We start from the raw sequence: 20,480 nt of genomic DNA on the forward strand, positions 1-20,480 counted from the left end.
ATGGTGGAACTTGGAAGTGATGGAATGGAAAAGGTCATTGACCTTTATCCTTCGTTGATGAGTTTTCTACCAGGCAGCTGAGACTGCACTGACCCAGGTAATGAGCACAGACTAGGGTGTCATGGTTTGGTGTTATTGTCTCTGCAGTGGGTCCTGCATGTACTGGACATCCTACTTCTACAATGCTCTATCCAGCAGGCCCTTTGAATCCAAGCCCGAATCATTTCCCTTCATTGCCAGGGCTGGGGCAAATATTAGAAGCCATGCTGAGAAGCTGCATAGCAACAGTGTTTATCTGAGTACACAGCCTCCTTATATAGATGTAGTCAGCATTAAAAGAAAGGAAAATAAAACATTGGTCATTTTTTTTCATGATACTGTGAAGCACCTGAAATGTAATAATCTAGAATATGAGAATTTCACTGAGCGTGGCATCAGGGGGCAAACTCTGATGGTTGGAGTCATGGTTGGCACATAGGATTGTTGGCGGTCAATTTTTTCAGCTCCAGGACATCTCTGTAGGAGTTCCTCAGAGTAGTGTCTGGACCCAACTATCTTCAGCTGCTTCATCAATCACCTTCTTTCTTCTTAAGATCAGAAGTGGGGATGTTCACCAATGATTGCACAATGTTCAGCACCATTCACAAATTCTCAGATACGGAAGCAGTCCATGTCCAAATGCAACAAGATCTGGACAATATCCAGGCTTGGGCTGACATGTGGCAGTAACATTCATGTCACACAAATGCCAGGCTATAACCATCACCAATAAGAGACAATCTAACCAATGCCCCTTGACATTCAATGGAATTACCATCACTGAATCCCCCATTATCAATATCCTTGGGATTACCATTGTCCAGAAACTCAACTGGACATATAAAGACAGTGGCTACAAGGGCAGGTCAGAAGCTAGGAATATTGCAGTATGAAATTTGCCTCCTGACTCCCCAAATCCTGCCCACCATCTACACGGCCAAGTCAGGAGTGCGATGGAATACGCCCAACTTGTCTGGATGGGTGCAGCTCCAATAACACTCAAGAAGCCTGACACTATTCAGGACAAAGTAACCTGCTTGATTGGCACCATGTCCACAAACATTCATTCCCTGTGCCACCAATGCTCAGGAGCAGCAATAGTGTGTACTATCTATAAGATGCACTGCAGAAATTCACCAAAGACCATTATACAGAGCCCTCCAAATCCAAAACCACTTTCATCTCGAAGGACAAGAGCAGCACATACATGGGAACACCACCATCTGAAAGCTCCATCCAAGCCACTCACCGTCCTGATTCAGAGATATATCACTGTTCTTTTTATTGCCGCGAGGTCAAAACCCTGGAACTCTCTTGTTAAGGCAAGCCTACAGCATATGGACCACAGCAGTTCAAGAAGGCAGCTCTCCACCATCTTCTCAGGGCAACCAAGCGCAGGTAATAAATGCTGGCCAATCAGTGGCATCGACATCTCAAGAGAGAATTTTTTAAAGTTATATTAATTTGTTTCATTAAATTAACATAAAATGTCAAACTTTTTAAAATTACAGGATATGAACCTTGGCTCGGCCAGCGTTTATTGCCAATCCTTAATTGTCCTGTGAAAGATGGTAGTGAACTGCTTACTTGAACTTTTGGGAATGTACCCACAGTGTTGTTACGGAGGGAATTCCAGGATTTTGACTCAGTGATGTTGAAGAAATGGCAATATATTCCCAAGTCAGGATGATGAGTGGCTTGGAGGTGGTTGTGTTTCCATTTATCTGCTGCCTTTATCATTCTAGGTGATTGATTGATTGATTCATGTCACATGTACCCAGATACAGTGAAAAGTATTGTTTTGTGTTGTATACAGACAGATCGTACCATACAAAGTGCATCAGGGTAGCAGAACAGAGTGCAGTGTTCCAGAGAAGGTGCACAGAGAGAGAGAGAGAGAGAGAGAGAGATCAGAATACATATTTGAGAGGTCCATTCAAAAGTCTGATAAATAACAATGGGAAAAAAGCTGTTCTTGAATCTGTTCAAATGTACATTCAAACTTTTATATCTCCTGTCTGATCGAAGAGGGTGGAAGAGAGTAGAACAGGAGTGGGAGGGGTCTTTGCTGATGTTGCTTTCCTGAGGTACTGGAAAGAACAGCTAGAGTCAGTAGATGGGAGGCTGGTTTGTGTAATGGACTGGTGTATTCACAGCTCTCTGTAGTTTTTTGCATGGGTGGAGGTTGGCTGTTTTGAGGGGCTGCTGGAGAAGCCTTGGTGAGTTAATGCAGTCCATCTATCTTGTTGACTTAAGTAAAATAATGTGGCTGCTAGAAATCTGAAATAAAAACAGAAAGTCCTTGAGAAACTCAGAAGGTTTGGCAGTCTGTGGAGAGAGAAAAACAGACTCAATGATTCAAGTCCAATATGATATTTTAAGAAAAATGTTTAGTCCATTGCATTATGTAATTCTAACTTCTGCTCTTAATCACATAATATCAAGTCAAATTTGTTTAAATGCACTATTGATTGATTTATTTGACCTGTATTGATCTGTTACGACTTACTAAAGGTCATCAACACATATTAAAATTTAACACAGTTCAGAGTCACTCTCGAATCTGTCCTGTGTGTATTCATACCCAAAGACTGCTTAGAAATGTTCCAGTATGTACTTTAGCTTGGCTTTCAGTGATATAAGAGGTAAGGCTAGCCTGTTATCTGATGGAGTTTCAGTCAATTGAGGGCAGTCAATAGGCAAGTCTACATAGCAAACAGTGAACCTTTTCACTGTCTCTGGCTCTCTCTCTGCCTCGGTGTAATTCAGGGAATTAGAGTGAACAAAGAGCGTTCTCATTACCAGGTGCTGAGAGATGTTGAGCTGATAAGAAAAGCCTTTTATTGTACTATTAGAAAACAAGACATAATCTAAAGGATGTAAATCCTAGAATATCTTTAATTGCCAATCTGTGTCTTCTAGTATTTTGAACAACTTCAATGGTACCTTCAAAATTGTAACATGATGGGATATGAGAATTGTGTGCTAAAATAGTATGTCACAATTTGTTTGTAGTTCTGTTTAATTTTTCTGCAATGTTTGTGCAGAACACTGACCAGTGAATAAAAATAGATCAATCTTCTCTTGGTATGATTAGTACTAACTGTTGCCTGATAACATTGTGACTACTTCAAGGAGTGTGCCCAGACAATATTAATACAGGACTCTCAATTCTCAATGTGGGTTGTACCTGAACAAATGGTGGAGGGAGGGAGGGTTATCATGTGCAGAAAGAAATGAGACTTATGTGTGACATTTTGTAAGTGAGAAAGGCTCTCCTTAGCTCGAAGGTAAGCAAGCACTACCTTCCCTCCCCACGACTGAAAAATAAGACGCGTTAAGTTTGTTGATTGATTCAGTGACAAAGTTTGGATTCCTAAAGTGAAGATAGAAAGCAGCCGGGTAGACAGAGAACAATGAGTGCTAATTAAAGGTCTGCAGAAGGGTGGAGGGAGAAATACATCTGAGTGCAGCCACCGGTGGGATAAAGGACAAGGAAGGGATAGTTTTCCAGTGCTCTGCGTTCATGCATATGCAAGCACATGCTGAGTTAGGAGGGCTGGCAGTGCGTCAGATGAGCAGTACAAAAGATCGAGGCTTCCAGACACAGCTGTATTTCAAGGCAGTCCGAATAACCAGGCGAGAGGCAGCAGCAATGACCAGCAGGATTTGAAGGTTTCTTTTCAGCACCAAAGTTTACCGACACCGTGTGCAGGAACTGAAAGGTATGGGAATTTCTGTGCTCTGTGGGTTGTTTCTGTCATTCTTCCACCTTAACTGCAACGCGAACAGAAAATGAAAGATTCTGCTTGGGTCGCTGCTCCCTCCCAGTGCAGCAGGATCCTGTTCGCTAACCTCCCTGAGCTGTTGGGGCTACCAGCAACTGTCATGAAGCGCCTCATTCACTTTCACAAGCTGTGAGCACCGGTTTGCCCTTTTCCCAACCCTGTGTTACGGGGAGATGAGCAGAGTTGACGAGCAGCGAATTGAATTTGGTTGACAATGTAAGACTCCCACAAGTTCCAAAACGGCACACACTTCTGGGGTGAATAGCGTCAGGCATTATATTGATGCAGGGCGTTCGCTGAATATTCGCCAGCAGTCAAATTGTGAATTGCTTATGTGTCATCAGTACATCAGTTCCAGTTTGCTGACTGACACTCCAACCCCTCTTGAACTTGCACAGCTCCAAACAGCAAGGAAGATTCCAAACAACACTTCACCCGAGTAAAGGGCAGCGCTCCGAAAGCTTGTGATTTTAGATAAACCTGTTGGATGATTACCTGGTGTCATGTGACTTCTGACTTTGTTCACCCCAGTCCAATACGGGCACCTCCACACCAAATAAAAGCCAAATGAAATGCTGGAAATTGGAAACAGAAATAGACATTGCTGGAAAAGCTCAGCATGTCTGGCAGCATATGTGGAGAGAGAAAGCAGAGTTAATGTTTCTGCTCCAGTTCTGAAGAAGGGTCACTGGACCTGAAACCTTGTTGCTCCTTTCTCTCTACAGATGCTGCCAGATCAGGGTAGATCCCATTCTAGTGTTGTATAAAGGGATCATTAACTGGTTCTAACTCCTCCATTGGATAATGTCAAAACTGGCTCAATTTGTAGCACTGGAACCTCTGGAGGCAAATGACTGTGGGTTTGAGTTCCAATTCTCTGTGCTGAACTTTGCCCGCACCCTCCCCCAGTTGTGTTTCCAGTGTTAGTATACACAAAACAGAATAGATGCCCATATTCACTCTGACCCACCCTGAGCTCACCCCGTGAATACAGAGTGTGGGTGGTCAGCAATATTCACAGCACTGTCACCAGATGTAAATCAGTAATTGTTAAAAACTCAATACACCACAATGTTATCCTGCCCTTGTCATAATATGCTTGGTGCAGCAATTGGGCTAGTGTGGTAAAACATGGTTTTACAAATTTTTTTTTAAATTGCAGGAAGAAAGGGCTGGGGTTAATAGCTTTGGAGGGCGTCTTCCCGTAATAGTAACACCCCTGAGAAAATGAAGACCCCCCCCCTCCTTCTTTCTATTTGTAAGGAGTTTAAAATCCACCCCACACCACCTTTGTGCCACCAACTCCCCACCCCTCTCACCGCAAGGTTGCCAAACCCTCACCGCCCAATGCTCAGGCTTAACATGGCCCAGGACCTTCTCTACCACCAAGCTCTGGCCTACTGCACATGCCTACATACATACATGGGATATATGACATAGAGGAGAAAGTGAGGACTGCAGATGCTAGAGATCAGAGCTGAAAATGTGTTGCTGGAAAAGCGCAGCAGGTCAGGCAGCATCCAAGGAGCAGGAGAATCGACGTTTCGGGCGGGCTCATGCCCGAAACGTCGATTCTCCTGCTCATATATGACATAGAATCAGGCTATTCCACCAAACCAGTCTACCTTGGTGATTATGCTCCACTGCAGTCATAGGGTCATAGAGATACACAGCATGGAAACAGACCTTTCGGTCCAACTTGTCCATGCTGACCAGATATCTTAATCTAATCTAGTCCCATTTGCCAGCACTTGACCCATTATCCCTCTAAACCCTTCCTATTCATATACCCATCCAGATGCCTTTTGAATGTTGTAATTGTATCAGTCTCCAACACTTCCTCTGGCAGCTCATTCCATACATGTACCACTCTCTGCGTGTCCCTTTTATATCTTTCCCCTCTCACCCTAAACCTATGCCCTCTAGTTCTGGACTCCCGCACCCCAGAGAAAATACCTTGTCTATTTACCCTATCAATGCCCGTCATGATTTTATAAACCTCTATTAGGTCACCCCTCAGCCTCTGACGTTCCAGGGAAAACAGCCCCAGCCTATTCAGCCTCTCAGTTAGCTCAGATCCTCCAACCCTGGCAACATCCTTGTAAATTCTTTCTGAACCCTTTCAAGTTTCACAACATCTTTCCGATAGGAAGGAGACCAGAATTGCACGCAATATTCCAACAGTGGCCTAACCAATGCCCTGTAGAGCCACAACATGACGTCCCAACTCCTGTACTCAATACTCTGTCCAAAAAAAGAAAGGATACCAAACGCCTTCTTCACTATCCTATCTCCCTGCGACTCTACTTTGGTGGCACAGTGGCTCAGTGGTTAGCACTGCTGCCTCATAGCGCCAGGGACCCGGGTTCAATTCCTGCCTCGGGCAACTGTCTGTGTGGAGTTTACACGTTCTCCCCGTGTCTGCGTGGGTTTCCTCCGGGTGCTCCGGTTTTCTCCCACAGTCTAAAGATGTGCAGGTCAGGTGAATTGGCCATGCTAAATTGCCCGTAGTGTTAGGTATGGGGAAATGGGTCTGGGTGGGTTGCTCTTCGGAGGGTCGGTGTGGGCTTGGTGGGCCAAAGGGCCTGTTTCCACACTGTAGGGAATCTAATCTAATCTACTTTCAAGGAGCTATGAACCTGCACTCCAAGGTCTCTTTGTTCAGCAACAATCCCCAGAATCTTGCCATTAAGTCTTCTTTCACATTTCCTCATTTCAATCTTCCAACATAACCACTTCTCCCTGACATCTAACTTTTCCTTAAATGCATCTGCACAGTTTGCTTCAACTACTCCCTGTGGGAGCAGGTTTCATGCTCTCACCATTATTTGGGAAAAGAGTTTTCTTCTGAATTCTCTGTTAGATTTCTCAGTGACTGTGAATCCCTACGGTGCTGAAAGTGGCCATTCAGCTCATAGAGTCTGCACTGACCCACCAAAGAGCACCCTACCCAGACCCACATCATCTCCGTAACCCCACGTGGGTTTTTTCCCTGTGGCTAACCCACCTAACTTGCACATCCCTGGACTCTATGGGCAATTTTTAGCATGACTAATCCGCACGTCTTTGGATTGTGGGAGGAAACCAGAGCACCCAGAGGAAACCCACACAGACTTAGGGGGGAATGTGCAACCAGTCACCCGAGAGTGGAATCGAACCCGGGTTCCTGGTGTCACCGTGCTGCTTGATGGCGTCTAACCCAAATATTAGCAGCCTTCACATACCCCACTTTGCTAAAACCTTTTGTGAAGTTAAATTTCTCCATTAGGTCACCCCTCAGCTTTCTTTCTTTGTGGGAAAAGAGACCCAGTGTGTCAGTAATCTTACACATCCTGAAAGATTTCAGGTATCTTCCTCGCAAACCTTCACTATATCTTCACTGGAACCTCTCTGCTCTTTTAACAATATGAACTAGATATGCATGTAGATTCGTTTAACCCAGATGCAACATGACCTCCTTACTTTTCAATTCTATCCTTTTGGAATAAAGCTGGATGCTTGATTTCATTTTTAACCAATGAAGCAATATTTAGCAGTTGGTATATTTATAATCCTTTCTTCCTCAATCCTACCTAGACTTCCAGCCTTCCAACAGTAAGGGCGGCACAGTGGCACAGTGGTTAGCACTGCTGCCTCACAGCGCCAGAGACCCGGGTTCAATTCCTGACTCAGGCGACTGACTGTGTGGAGTTTGCGCATTCTCCTCGTGTCTGCGTGGGTTTCCTCCGGGTGCTCCGGTTTCCTCCCACAGTCCAAAGATGTGCAGGTCAGGTGAATTGGCCATGCTAAATTGCCCGTAGTGTTAGGTAAAGGGGTAAATGTAGGGGAATGGGTGGGTTACGCTTCAGCGGGTCGGTGTGGACTTGTTGGGCCGAAGGGCCTGTTTCCATAAGTTATCTGTAAGTTATCTATCTATCTATCTAAAAAGATGCCTCCCTTTTGCTCATTAAAAGGAGAATGGCCTCACCTTTACCTGTATCGATGTTCACTTGCCAATTATTTGTCTATTCTGCAAGTTACCTTTAATCGCAAAATATCTCAGCCCCAAAAATCCAAGGTGCTGCCAGGGTTGGTGGAACTGCTGGCCAATCAGATTTATTGGGTTTTTCCACACATAATGTACTAAATCTGGAGGGAAGTCATCTTCCAAGCCTCAGTGCACTAATGAAGGTGTGCTGTCCTGCCTTTGTGAAGAAATATTAAAGAGGAGATCCCCTTGACCCTCTCAGGTAATAGACATTCCATTACATTATCTGGAAGAAGATTATGGAGTTTTCTTAGTGTCCTGACCAATATTAATCCATCTACAAATATTGCAACAAAAATAATCTGGTGATTGCCATATTTCTGTGGAAATTTGCACTGTGCAAATTAATTAGAATGGAGGGAATTGTAGAGATGCTGAAATGACATGGGCAGAGAAATGTTGCAGAATGACAGGAGAGGTTCAACAAGGCCTATCTTGACATCAGGAGTAACTCACTATGTCCTTTAATTACATTCTGAATGTCAAGGTGAAATTTCCACTAGGTAGAGGCAATTGGCTGATCAGGGGGGTTGATTACTGATAGTAAGCTTATTAACTGCAAATCTCACTTCATTAATGTGCCATTTCCTGTCATACCACCCCCACTGCAAACAAACTAGAGACCATGGAAATCAGAGCAAGCACTTGGCTCCTTCAGCTCACTGCTTGCTCAAGTAATTTTCCTGTGAAACGCCAGGCACCAGGCACTGGCCATACATATCCCACAGCTATGGACACTTAAAAAGTACTTCAATGGCTGTAGAGCACTTAGGAAATAGTTCAGTGACTGTGAATGTTTTTTATGAATGGAAATCTTTCTTTCTGAATGTACCTACAGTGCTACAACTGTTTTGACCTTTGTGTAGCTCTTTAAAGTTCCAAAAGCCCATTGTATCGAGTATGTTAGGTACTGAAGGAAGTTTTGATGATTTCAAGGAATCATAGAATCATCCAGCATGGAAACAAACCCTTCCGTCCAACCTGTCCCACACCAAGCTAGTCCCACTTGCCTGCATTTAGACCATATCCCTACAAATCTTTCCTATTTATGTACTGATCAACTGTCTTTTAAATGTTGTAACTGTACCTGCATCCAGCACTTGCTCTGGCAGTTCATTCCACACATGGGTCATCCTGTGCATAAAACAATTGCCCCCATGTCCTTTTAAAATCTTTCTTCTCTCACCTTAAAAATATGCCCTTTAGTTTTGTACTCCCCCACACTTAGGAACAGACCTTTGCTATTCATCCTATCTATGCCCCTCATGACTTTATAAACCTCTCCTCAACCCTTTAACCTTGTACACCGCAGCGAAAAAACTCCCAGTCTATCCAGCCTCTCCCTGTAACTTAACCCTTACATTCCCAGCAACATCCTGGTAAATCTTTCTCGAACCCTCTCCAATTGAACGATATCCTTCCCAAAGAAGGGAGACCAGAACTGTACACAGTACTCCAGCTGTGGAGTTTCCTTAGTGTGCTGATCTCCAGTACTCCGAGAGGCCTCACCAATATCCTGTACAACGCCAACATGACATCCCAACTCCCGTACTCAAAGTCTGACCAATGAAGGCAAGCGTGCTAAACTGCCCTGTCTACATGTGACGCAAATTTCAAAGAATTATGTACTTGAGCCCCTAGCTCTCTATGTTCTCCAACATTACCCAGTGCACAAACTAGTTATTCACATGATGCAAGAGACCATGGTGCCAGCTGTAATTGATCATCAACAACAGGATTAGGATCTGGAAGGAAATGACAAGGGTTATCCACTAACCATATGGTTAATAAATTGATATCGCTCTCTCTCTCTCTCTCACACACACACACACACACATGCACACGTGCAGTGTACGTATGGGTAAAGCTGTGCTATCAGGAGAAAGTGAGGCCTGCAGATGCTGGAGATCAGAGCTGAAAATGTGTTGCTGGAAAAGGGCAGCAGGTCAGGCAGCATCCTGAAGAAGGGCTCATGCCCGAAACGTCGATTCTCCTGCTCCTTGGATGCTGCCTGACATGCTGCGCTTTTCCAGCAACACATTTTCAAAGCTGTGCTATCACACAAGAAGGGGATACAGTAAAACATTATTATATTGGCACATTGTATTTGTGTCAGGACAGTTCTTGCAAAGCCCTGCAGTGCTCAATAGAGCTGGACTCAAGCTTCATGCTATTTGCTCACAACCTTTTCATCAATCATGTGGTGAACAGCTGAGGAATAGGAGAGTGAGCATTAGGAGAGAGAAGAACAGAGAGACAAAAACAAGGAAGAGAGATAGCAATCTAGACAGCTATTTATTGGCCGAGTTATTTGTCATTCATCCACAGGATGTGGGTGTTGCTGGTGAGGCCAGTGTGGATTACCTAGAGGTTAGTTAAGAGTTAACTACGTTGTGTCTGGAGCAACAAGTAAAGCAGATTGGGTAAGGAAGGCAGTTTAGTTTCCCAAAAATGTTAGCAAACCGAATGGGTTTTTCTGACAATCATCAATTGTTTCCAGGTTATCACTAGAGTCTTCATTTCAGATGATTATTGAATTCAAATCCGAGCTTCGGTCATGTTGAGATTCAAACCCAGGACTCCAGGTCTCTACCGATAATGCCATGAGACCAACACCTCCACTAATGATGGGAGAGTGAATGCTATCTCCCTGAGAGAGGATACAGGTTAATTAATTATCATGACCACGGATTGTAAGCCTGGATCACCTATGGGGAGCAATCTTACTAATCTGTTAGAGGACAAACAGACTGTTGTGACACACTAAGACTCTTTTCACATTGTAACCCCCTGCTACAATGCTATGTGCACTCAGATATTGAGTGGGTCCTGCTTCACCTGCAATGGAGGCTGGGGCATTGGGTATCAGATGCTGCATGTGGTTTGGCTCACAAATATACAGGTGGCTTTGGCTGGAGAGAATGGTTCCAAGCTCCGTACAATGTTGTGTGCTGCAGGATTGCCTCAGGCTCCTTGCCATTGGAGGCAGGGTTTCTCTCAGGACCGCCAGTGCACCAGCCACTTTGTTCTCCATATTCACCAACCTCCTTTAGCAGACTGCCCAACCGATGGCCACATCGGAGTTCTCAGCAGAGTATGACACTTTTCCTCTGATGGAAGGGCAGGAGGCTGGAAGAACACAGCAGGCCAGGCAGCATCAGGAGGGGGAGGTCAATGTTTCAGGTGGAACCCTTCATCAGGACCGGGGGTGGATGTGGGGGGGCAGTTGCAGATAAAGGGGTTGGGGGGGACAGGGTGGATATGGGGGGGAGTTGCAGATAAAGGGGGTGGGGGGGACAGGGTGGGTGTGGGGGGAGCTGCAGATAAAGGGGGTGGGGTGGACAGGGTGGGTGTTGGGGGAAGCTGTAGATAAAGGGGGTGGGGGACAGGATGAGTGTGGGGGAGAGTTGCAGATAAAGGGGGTGGGGGACAGGATGAGTGTGGGGGGAGTTGCAGATAAAGGGGGTGGGATGGACAAGGTGGGTGTGGGGGGAGTTGCAGATAAAGGGGGTGGTGGGGACAGGGGGTGTGTGGGGGGGAAGTACACATAAAGGGGGTGGTGGGGACAGGTTGGGTGTGGGGTGGAGCTGCAGATAAAGGGGGTGGGGGGACAGAGTGGGTGTGGGGGGAGCTGCAGATAAAGGTGGGGGGACAGAGTGGGTGTGGGGGGGAGCTGCAGATAAACGTGGGGGGGACAGGGTAGGTGTGGGGGGAGCTGCAGATAAAGGGGGTGGTGGGGACAGGTTGGGTGTGGGGTGGAGCTGCAGATAAAGGGGGTGGGGGGGACAGAGTGGGTGTGGGGGGAGCTGCAGATAAAGGTGGGGGGGACAGGGTAGGTGTGGGGGGAAGCTGCAGGTAAAGGGGGTGGGGGGACAGGTTGGGTGTGGGGGGGAGCTGCAGATAAAGGGGGTGGTGGGGACAGGTTGGGTGTGGGGGGAAGCTGCAGATAAAAGGGATGATGGGGACAGGTTGGGTGTGGGGTGGAGCTGCAGATAAAGGGTGTGGGGGGAGCTGCAGATAAAGGGTGGTGGGGGTACAGAGTGGGTGTGGGGGGGAGCTGCAGATAAAGGGGGTGGTGGGGACAGGGTGGATGTGGGGGGGAGCTGCAGATAAAGGGGGTGGTGGGGACAGGATGGGTGTTGGGGGGGAGCTGCAGATAAAGGCGGTGGAGGAGCAGTGTGGGTGTGGGGGGAAGCTGCAGGTTAAGGGGCTGGGGGGGACAGGGTGAGTGTGGGGGAGAGCTGCAAATAAAGGAGGTGGGTGGACAGGATGGGTGTTGGGGGGAGTTGCAGATAAAGGGGGTGGGGGAGCAGGGTGGGTGTGGGGGGAGCTGCAGATAAAGGGGATGGTGGGGACAGGTTGGGTGTGGGGGGAGCTGCAGATAAAGGGGGTGGGGGGACAGGGTGTGTGTGGGAGGAAGCTGCAGATAAAGGAGGTGGGGGGACAGGGTGTGTGTGGGAGGAAGCTGCAGATAAAGGGGGTTGGGGGGAACTGCAGATAAAGGCGGTGGGGGAGCAGTGTGGGTGTGGGGGGAAGCTGCAGGTTAAGGGGCTGGGGGGGACAGGGTGAGTGTGGGGGAGAGCTGCAAATAAAGGAGGTGGGTGGACAGGATGGGTGTTGGAGGGGAGTTGCAGATAAAGGGGGTGGGGGAGCAGGGTGGGTGTGGGGGAAGCTGCAGATAAAGGGGATGGTGGGGACAGGTTGGGTGTGGGGGGAGCTGCAGATAAAGGGGATGGGGGGGACAGGGTGTGTGTGGTGGGAGCTGCAGATAAAGGGGGTGATGGGGGGACAGGGTGGGTGTGGGGGGGAGCTGCAGTTAAAGGGAATGGGGGGTCAGGGTGGGTGTGGGGGGAAGCTGCAGATAAAGGGGGTGGGGGACAGGGTGGGTGTGGGGGGAAGCTGCAGATAAAGGGGTTGGGGGACAGGGTGGGTGTGGAGGGGGAGCTGCAGATAAAGGGGTTGGGGGACAGGGTGGGTGTGGGGGGAAGCTGCAGGTAAAGGGGATGGGGGACAGGGTGGATGTGGGGGGGAAGCTGTAGATAAAGGGGGTGGTGGGGACAGGATGGGTGTGGGGGTGGAGTTGCAGATAAAGGGGTTGGTGGAGACAGGGTGGGTGTGGGGGGTAGTTGCAGATAAAGGGGGTGGTGGGGACAGAGTGGGTGTGGAGGCGAGCTGCAGGTACAGGGGGTGGGGGTGTGTGGGGGGAGTTGCAGATGAAGGGGATGGTGGGAACAGGGTGGGTGTGGGGGGGGGAGCTGCAGATAAAGGGGGTGGTGGGGACAGGGTGGGTGTGGGGAGGAGCTACAGATAAAGGGGGTGGGGAGGACAGGGTGGGTGTGGGAGGGAACTGCAGATAAAGGGGATGGTGGGAACAAGGTGGGTGTGGGGGGAGAGTTGCAGATAAAGGGGGTGGTGGGGACAGAGTGGGTGTGGGGGGAGGAGCTGCAGATAAAGGGGGTGGTGGGGACAGGGTGGGTGTGGGGGCGAGCTGCAGGTACAGGGGGTGGGAGTGTGTGGGGGGGGGAGTTGCAGATGAAGGGGATGGTGGGAACAGGGTGGGTGTGGGGGGGAGCTGCAGATAAAGGGGGTGGTGGGGACAGGGTGGGTTTGGGGGGAGCTGCAGATAAAGGGGGTGGTGGTGACAGGATGGGTGTGGGTGGGAGCTGCAGATAAAGGGGGTGGGGAAACAGGGTGGGTGTGGGGGCGAGCTGCAGGTACAGAGGGTGGGTGTGTGTGGGGGCGGGGGAAGCTGCAGATGAAGGGGATGGTGGGAACAAGGTGGGTGTGAGGGGGGAGCTGCAGATAAAGGGGGTGGTGGGGACAGGGTAGGTTTGGGGGAGCTGCAGATAAAGGTGGTGGGGAGGACAGGGTGGGTGTGGGGGCGAGCTGCAGGTACAGGGGGTGGGAGTGTGTGGGGGGGGGGAAGTTGCAGATGAAGGGGATGGTGGGAACAGGGTGGGTGTGGGGGGGAGCTGCAGATAAAGGGGGTGGTGGGGACAGGGTGGGTTTGGGGGGAGCTGCAGATAAAGGGGGTGGTGGTGACAGGATGGGTGTGGGTGGGAGCTGCAGATAAAGGGGGTGGGGAAACAGGGTGGGTGTGGGGGCGAGCTGCAGGTACAGAGGGTGGGTGTGTGTGGGGGCGGGGGAAGCTGCAGATGAAGGGGATGGTGGGAACAAGGTGGGTGTGAGGGGGGAGCTGCAGATAAAGGGGGTGGTGGGGACAGGGTAGGTTTGGGGGAGCTGCAGATAAAGGTGGTGGGGAGGACAGGGTGGGTGTGGGGGGGGGAGCTGCAGATAAAGGGGATGGTGGGAACAGGGTGGGTGTGGGGAGGGGAGCTGCAGATAAAGGGTGTGGTGGTGACAGGGTGGGTGTGGGGGGGAGCTGCAGATAAAGGGGGTGGGGGGACAGGGTGGATGTGGTGGGGGGAGCTGCAGATAAAGGAGGTGGTGGGGACAGTGTGGGTGTGGGAGGGGTTTGCAGATAAAGGGGGTGGTGGGGACAGGGTGGGTATGGGGGGGAGCTGCAGATAAAGGGGGTGGTGGGGACAGGGTGGTCTGTCTATTTTGGATTCCAGCATCTGCTGTTTCTTTTTCTCTGGTGAGTTGGCATCTGCTCTATCCTTGCCCTCTGCCCGATATGCATTCTATTAATCTACCATCTGCACCGATCATCTAGCATCTTGTGGTACGTAGAATATCAGGATCCGAGCCGATGGCTGCATATGTGAGTTCATCTGTTGGTTCTACGTCTTGGTGATACCTGGCCAACACTGGCCCAAACTCCCACATATCAGAAAGGGGAAAAAAGAAACCCCAAGCCTAGGAAGTTTGGATTGTGTTGTTCTATTGCAGGGAGTGGTAAAGTTAGTGTTACACCTTGGAGCTTGTAAACGAGAAGGTGTAGGATGAGGGGGAAGTGGGATGTGAGGGGGAGGAGAGTTAGGTGTAAGGATACCATCACCTTAGATGGTTTCAGCATGGCTGCTGGCCAAAACATCAGCAATGCACATCTGAGGACTGGTCAGTACCATCTCCTTCATAGCAATTAGGACAGGGGGACCCAGCGGTCATGTCTGGTATACTCCTGCTACATGCAATTGTGTGCACCACCTTGCCCTGCAAGAGAGAGTAAAGTGTATAAGTGAGTGTGGCTGATGGGACTGTCACAATTAAGTAACAGTTTTTAATTTATTTATGGGATGTAGGCTTTGCTGACAAGGTCACTAAACAGTGTGCATTTATAATTGCCTTGAGGAGATAATAGGTTACTTTCTCAAACCAATGACATCTGTGCAGTGAAGCCACAATAATTCAAGGGAAGGCATTCCACAATTTTGACTGTTCAGTTTCCAATTCCAAATAGTGCGCAAATACAACAAGAGCTTGCAGGTGGTGGTTGCCCCATCTGTCTGGTGCCCTTTCAAGTGTAAAGGGCATAGACTGAAAGGTGTTGTTTTAGGAAGCTTGGAATGTTTCTGCAGAGCACCTTGTCGCTGGAACATGTTGCTGCCGGTGCTGGAAAAGGTGACGATTTAAGGTGGTTGATAGTGCGCTGATCAAGCGGCTGCTTTGTCTTGGACAGTGTTGAACATACTAATGTCCAAATCTGGATCATTTGGCATCTCCAACCTTATCTATCTAATAAGGTTATGGCTGCTCTGATTGTGGCCCCAATTCCACTTTCCTGATACCTCTGATACCCTTTGACAATCTATCTTCCTCTGCCTTAAACTGGTCAAGGACCTTATCTCAACTGCTTCCCAAAGCAAGAGAGTTCCATTGGTGATGACTCTCTGAGAGACGGTCTCTCCAGTTTACATAGGAGGCTCCTTATTTTTAAACTGTCTCCCTTGGTTCTAGTCTCTTCTACAAGAAAAGAGCATCTTTTCGGCGCCCATCTTGATAAGATCTTATGTGTGAAAGTCTCCCACTCTTCTAAACCCCAATGGATACAGGCTTAATCTGTCAAATCTTTCTGCATAAGAAAACAGCTTCATTCCAGGAGTTAGTAAAATAAAATATCGCTGAACTTCAATGATGTCCTTTGTTAAATAAGGTGCCTGAAACTGTATGCATAGTCTAAATGTATTTTCACCAATGCCCTGTACAATTGGAGCAAAGCTTCACTACTATTATATTCCAATTTTTCTTACAATAAATGATAATCTTCCATTTGCCTTGCTAATCACTGCTTGTATCTGCATACAAACCTTTTCTCGTCCATATACCAGGACATCCAGATCCTTCAATCAACCGCAGTTACCCAAGCATTAATATTCTGCCTTTTTGTTTTCCTACCAAAGTGAAGAAATTCACATTTTTTGACATAACGCGCCATCTGCCAATTTTTTTGCCCATTCACTTAACTTGTCGATACACTTTTGTAGGCACTCTATGACCTTTTCACAACTTACTTACGTACCTACCTTTATGTCATCAGCAAATTTACCGATCTTACAATTTACATCCAAGTCATTGGGTTGAATCACAATGTTTTTGGCTCAGTTCTGGTTGCACTAAGTTTTTCTGGGAGAGCTTTTTGCTGCAAGGTTCAATGGCATTTCTCATGGTATCTTACTGAACATACCTCATTAATTAGGAGAAAGTGAGGACTGCAGATGCTGGAGATCAGAGCTGAAAGTGTGTTGCTGGAAAAGCGCAGCAGGGCAGGCAGCATTCAAGGAGCAGGAGAATTGACGTTTTGGGCATGAGCCCTTCTTCAGGAATGAGGAGAGTGTGCCAAGCAGGCTAAGATAAAAGGTAGGGAGGAGGGACTTGGGGGAGGGGCGTTGGAAATGTGATAGGTGGAAGGAGGTTAAGGTGAGGGTGATAGGCCGGAGTGGGGGTGGGGGCGGAGAGGTCAGGAAGAAGATTGTAGATTAGGAAGGTGGTGCTGAGTTCGAGGGTTGGGACTGAGACAAGGTGGGGTGAGGGGAAATGAGGAAACTGGAGAAATCCATATCCGCCACAAATTCTCCTGCACCTCCACACACATCATTTACTCCATCCGCTGCACCCGATGTGGCCTCCTCTACATTGGGGAGATAGGCCGCCTACTTGCGGAACGTTTCAGAGAACACCTCTGGGACACCCGGACCAACCAACCCAACCGCCCCGTGGCTCAACACTTCAACTCCCCCTCCCACTCCACCAAGGACATGCAGGTCCTTGGACTCCTCCATCGCCAGACCATAGCAACACGACGCCTGGAGGAAGAGCACCTCATCTTCCACCTAGGAACCCTCCAACCACAAGGGATGAATTCAGATTTCTCCAGTTTCCCCATTTCCCCTCCCCCCCACCTTGTCTCAGTCCCAACCCTCGAACTCAGCACCACCTTCCTAACCTGCAATCTTCTTCCTGACCTCTCTGCCCCCACCCCCTCTCTGGCCTATCACCCTCACCTTAACCTCCTTCCACCTATCGCATTTCCAACTCCCCTCCCCCAAGTCCCTCCTCCCTACCTTTTATCTTAACCTGCTTGGCACACTCTCCTCATTCCTGAAGAAGGGCTCATGCCCAAAACGTCGATTCTCCTGCTCCTTGGATGCTGTTTGACCTGCTGCGCTTTTCCAGCACCACATAGAATAACTTGCCATTCAGTGGATGTCTGCCATAAGACTGGAATCCTTTGCACCCCCACCAAGTTGAAAAGGCTGCTATGCACCTGGATAGGCATTAGCAATGCAGCATTTCCCCTGACTGTGGCACAGCAGCCACACAGCACATGGCTGACACATCCTCACAGGTGCCCCTTTCTCTTGCCCTAATTGCTGTTTAACCATCAGTCCATGCAGTTTACCTGGTCTTAGCTACAGTCAGTCTAAACACTGCCTCTGCTACTCTGTCCTGAATACCTACTGGACTCCCCCACCTTGTCATTGTTTAGTGGGGGAACATCACATACAGTCGGTTCGGATATAACGTGATAGTTCCATTCCTTTGCGACCCCATGTTATAAGAAAATTGTGTAAAAGCAACATCATTTAAACTAATGAGGCCAGAATCATGTTATAACCGATACAGAAAGGAAAGTTCACGTTCCAAAAATAATGGTCTAAATTCTTCCGTCGCGTTACAGCCAATTCACGTTGAAGAAGCACGCATTACAGCAGAACCGACTGTATGGCAAGTAACTGGACAAATGTAGACATGTGCTTTGGTTGGAAGCCAGAAAAAGCAAGCACAAATTAAATGAGTCGAGGCTGCAAATCACCCCGACAATGCAAACCCTTCCTCCCACAGCCTCCTTGGAAGTTTCACCGGGGATGGAACCCTTTCAGCCAGTACTCGCCTCTTTTGAAGTTATTGCTGCTTCCTATTTGCATCATTGAGTTGGAAATGATAGGTATGTAATCATGGTGCCTTTGATCAGCATTTGAAACCGAAGCACATTCGACCTGCATTATGAATGGGTAAAGAAATGATTGTGAATTAAATGTAGCTGGAGTTAGCAAATGCAATGATTTGGCCCTTCAGTGTCCTAGTGCCCAGCAGATATGGATCCAGCCATTTTGCCCATCAAACTGACATTGACACTGCCCACCCCTGGCATTGCCCCTGCCATTTTCCAGTTGCATTTTGTATCTAGGGCATGGTGAGTAGTGGCAGGGACCATGGCACACAGTGGTCACCATCATCGCCAGGTTCTGCATGGTTGCCAGGCTACACACCACCAGAGCCTCTGTGTCCCCCTTTTATTTTGTCCTACTTTGACAGCCCATTTCCAGGCATTTTCCCCATTTATGGGGACCCACCACATTGAGCTGTGCGTCCGACTGTCCTTCCTGTCCCTGAGCACTGACATTACACCTTGATGATGCCCACCCTGGCTCTCTCTGCTCCCTGTGGAAGTCCCTCTGGTGGTGGAACCTGCCAACAACCTCTCCTCCTCTCCGATGCTGTTGCCCTTACCCTGTACACCATGAGCATCTACCCCCCCCATCACCACCATTCTTGTCTCCACCTATACATACGTCTCTGCTTACCCCTTCTCTAGCCTTGATATTCCCACCCCCTTTTTCCTGTGATTTCTCCCCACACCCGCAGTAGACAGATCCCAACAGATATGCACAATAACCAACCTGCCTGTATGTGTGTGCAAAGGAGCCCACCAATACAGCGGCAATGATAACCTTCAGACAATGGCTGAAGCGCCAACACCCTAACAGACATGGCACGGCAAGGTATGGATGCCCTCAGCATACACGAGAAGTGCAAAGTGAGCAAGTGCTGAGAAAGTAAGTGAGCAGGCCTGAGATGCAGCCTGGTCCATGAGCTGGTGCCTGCCCCTGAACACAATATGCCTTTTCACTCCTGCCAGGTCTGGGTCAAACTTATAGATTGAGATACACAGTGCCTGGCAGAAATAGTTTATCTCAATATTTTGAAAACTTTAATCAAACCACTTCTTTACCTTCTAAATTCCAGGAGTACAAACCCAGTTTTGTGTAAGTTCTTAAATTGATCGTCAAGTATCAATTTAATAAATCTACATTGCAAGCCAGTACATTATTAGTAAAGATGCAATGCCCAATATTACTGTCCAGTAATGATTCAATCAGGGCTTTATGTAGGTGAAGCGTGACTTCTATAAGACCACAAGAAATAGGAATGGCAGTAGGCCATTTGGCCCCTCGAGCCTGCTTTGCAATTCAATAGGATCATGGCGGATCTGACATTCCTTACGTCCACCTTCCTGCATTTCCCTCATAACCATTGATTCCTCAACTGATCAAGAATCTATCTCATTCTTAAATATACAAAAGGACTTTGCTTCCACAGTGAGGAGTTTCATAGAGAGAAGAAATTCCTCCTCATCTCAGTTTTAAATTGGTGCCCCTTTATTCTGAGACTGTGCCCTCTGGTCCTAGCCTCTCTCAGGAGGGGAAACATCCTCTCAGCAACTTCAACCCTATTGCATTCTGGTCCTTGAAATACAACTGCCAGTATTTCGTTAGTTTTGACCTGTGTACCTGGACCCCAAGTCTCTGAGTTTTGGTCACAACAGGATAGAGTGCTTCAGCTGAGGACTACACTGAGATTTAAACTGCCTAAATTAGTTTCCCATTTGCCAGAATCGTATCAATCTCGCGAATCCTTACATTGCTCTTTTCTTAGTTTTAGTATTTTGAGCATCAGTATAAAAAAAATCATTATTTTTCAAACGTTTTGTGAATCTGAGGGCCACATACAAAGGTGAAGAAAGCAGGAATTAAAATGAAAACACTACAACTGCTCAGCAAAAACATTTCATAGAATCCCTATAATGTGGAAATAGGCCATTTGGCCTATTGATTCCACACCAACTCTCCGAAGGACATCCCACTCAGACCCCCCCCCCCTGCATTTACCACAGTTAATCCACCTATTCTGCATATCCCTGGACACATGAGCAATTTCCCATGGCCAACCCACCTGACCTGCATATCTTTGGATTGTGGGAGGAAACTGGAGCACCCGTAGGAAACCCACGCAGACACGGGGAGAATGTGCAAACTCCACACAGACAATCGCCCGAGGCTGGAATTGAAAACAGGTCGCTGGTGCTGTCAGGCAGCAGTGCTAACCACTGAGCCACCGTGCCAAAGAAGTACAATGGGACAATAGTCAACACCAAGAAGAGA

At 48.1% G+C, this 20,480-nt stretch overlaps 1 protein-coding gene across 2 annotated transcripts in view; it reads left to right on the forward strand.

Annotated features, from left to right (window-relative positions):
- Positions 1-3,671: 3,671 nt before the first annotated feature.
- The window catches only part of sulf1 (sulfatase 1), a 388,338-nt gene continuing 371,529 nt past the window's right edge, over positions 3,672-20,480 (forward strand). For both annotated transcript variants that reach the window (XM_087985955.1, XM_087985957.1), the window contains exon 1: positions 3,672-3,764. The gene's annotated coding sequence lies outside the window, so the exon portion shown is untranslated. The remainder of the gene's footprint in view (positions 3,765-20,480) is intronic.

This window comes from Chiloscyllium plagiosum, unplaced genomic scaffold (genome assembly GCF_037043375.1).
Source record: "Chiloscyllium plagiosum isolate Xiang-an unplaced genomic scaffold, Cpla_swu_hap1 HiC_scaffold_4, whole genome shotgun sequence".
NCBI classification, from domain to species: Eukaryota; Metazoa; Chordata; class Chondrichthyes; order Orectolobiformes; family Hemiscylliidae; genus Chiloscyllium; species Chiloscyllium plagiosum.